Consider the following 2,584-nt stretch of genomic DNA (forward strand, 5'->3'; position numbering starts at 1 on the left):
CTTCCTACTGGTAACCACAAACAACAACATGGTGTCAGAAGTGGGATGTGTTTAGATATTTCATACAGATAGTGAATTGTTTGTACTTACCCTACACAGTTAAGAGATTTAATCTCTGTTACATATAGATATTCATTTCACTTATCTGCTTTTGTTTTTTATGAAAGACTCTTAACTAAAAGGGAAGGATGTAGATCATTTGGTAAAATGACTGTTTTGTTGTTGTAATTTTCGAACACACCACCAGGTTGTGCACATCAGGGAATCAGTTATTACCACTCTCTCATGCAGTGCGTATGTAAAATTGCTGTCCTCCTGAAGTCTTTATTAAAGCCAAGTTATTCATGCAGCTCGACATGGTTCTTCCTACTGGTAACCACAAACAACAACATGACCCATCCATTTCCTACCGCTTGTTCCTTCTTCTCTATTTAAATAATCCTTGAAGTAATCATCTGGGACCTCGGGTACTAAACTTTGTGCTAAAACGTCCTTAAATGCTATTATTTAATATTGAAAGTATAAAAATGGTAAATAATAGTTAGTTTGTTTATCAAGTGACATGAGATTGTTCGCCACTAGTGCTTCCTTCAAAATAAAAGAGCAACTTCCTTTCGTTTCTGACCATTTCCGGTGCGACTCAATAGTTGTTAATTAAATTAAAGACAATAAAAAAAACACGAGTAAATAAAATGTGGGTATTTAATAAATACCTTCAGTGTGTGGCGCAATTTGAGTTTGTCGGGCAGCTTCCAGTTGTTGTCGACGTCTCTCCTTCTCCCGCGTTCTAGAAAGTTCCATCTCGTACGACACGATGGTTTTTTCGAACAGCGCGAATATTTCATCTGCCGCCGCCATTAGTCGCACCTTCACCAAGTCTTTCAACATTTTTTTTAAATTTTTTTTACGTTTCTCAATAATTCGTCGTCCTTCTTCGCCCTTTGTCTTCCTTCGCGGTTCGCCTTTTTTCTTCGACGGAGTAAATCAAGCGTGACGTCACACTGCTGCCATCTTGCGGCGGTATTGAAGACCGCGCAGGATGAGAGGAAGAATTAGAACATTTGTTTTTATTTTAATACAAAATACATATCGACGCTTTGATGCGGTCGTTTGAATGTCCACTTGTTGTCAAAAAGTGTTTTGGTTTTACCTTGTTTTAATCTGTAAGGTTTATTGTGCTCTTATTTTGGTGGCTGGGGAGTGACGCAATTTCCTGTTAATCACGCCCTCTGGTAGTATCGGCTTATTAAAGCTAAATAATGACGGGAATTCTTCACCAAAATGTAAGTTCATGGCGTATATAACACTGCCATTTGTGTTCAAATACGTCAAATATGTGTTATCGTTGTTTACAATTATGTTTCGGCATTTAATACGCGACTTTTGGTGGCAAAATGGTGACGTCATTGGTTTTAAGATGTAATTAACTAGTTCACCGCTAGAGGTCTCTCGAGACCATGCTTTTTATGCTCAGTCTCAGTCAAAAGGGAAACTCTTAAATACATATTTTAATAATTAAATTACTGCTGTCAAATTATTCATTTTTTGAATCATGATTAATCTCAGGTTATTATTGCTTGCATAATTTAAATATACTTTAAAAAAAAAACTATATTTCGACACTAATGCGATTTTATTGTACTACAAGAAGATATTTGTAATGTTTTATTTAAATGCACGTTATTTATTTTAGTCCAGTCAGTGTTTATATTGGAGGGAAATTTACCACCGACGTCACTGCAGTCTTTTTACATCAAACTTGAATTAATTTTGTTATTACATTTTGATTTGTGTCCTATTTTATTCTAATTAATTTATTCATGCATCTATTCATTTTTTATTTATTTATGTATTTTTTTATTTTTATTTAAACATTGCTTACAGAGCATGTAGAGTCAGAATAAAGTGCGTGATTAATCTGCATATAGCAATGATTAATGTGATCATCTTTTGTGATTAATCACAGGAGTTAACTCATTATTGACAGATCTAAATCAAACGTGATTATAATTGGAATTAATTGCATAAATCTGTTTTTAAATCTGTCATTATTTTTGTATAAAATGCACTTAATTATTTAGTCATACAATCCATTATTGATGTAATTATTTCATGGTTTATTTAAATATTTCATGAAACGGTGAGTTAGCGCCATCCATCCATTCATTTTCTACCGCTTGTCCTCGTGTGCAGCTGAGTTAGCACCAAAAGTACAAAAATATCCCAAAGCAGGCCCGGCCCTAACCAATCTGGCGCCCTAGGCAAGATTTTAGGTGGCGCCCCCCCCCCCCCCCCCCCACATCGGCAGTGAAGTGTATATACTCACAAGAAACCGAATGGCTTTGTCTTTGACCTTTTTTTTTACTTAAAGAAAGCAAATTAACAATCAGAATAGTTAACAAGATAAAAAAAAATATGAATAAATAAATGAATGCAAAAAATAAAAAATGAATATATGAAATACAATATTTTTTACATACATATTGCTTAATTAACATTAATGATGTGCACTTTAACAACTAGGCTTACAACTATACCTAATATATAAAGGGGTGGAAAAGTGACTATTACCTGCAGGGCAAAC

Source organism: Nerophis lumbriciformis, linkage group LG20 (genome assembly GCF_033978685.3).
Source record: "Nerophis lumbriciformis linkage group LG20, RoL_Nlum_v2.1, whole genome shotgun sequence".
In the NCBI taxonomy this organism is placed as follows: Eukaryota; Metazoa; Chordata; class Actinopteri; order Syngnathiformes; family Syngnathidae; genus Nerophis; species Nerophis lumbriciformis.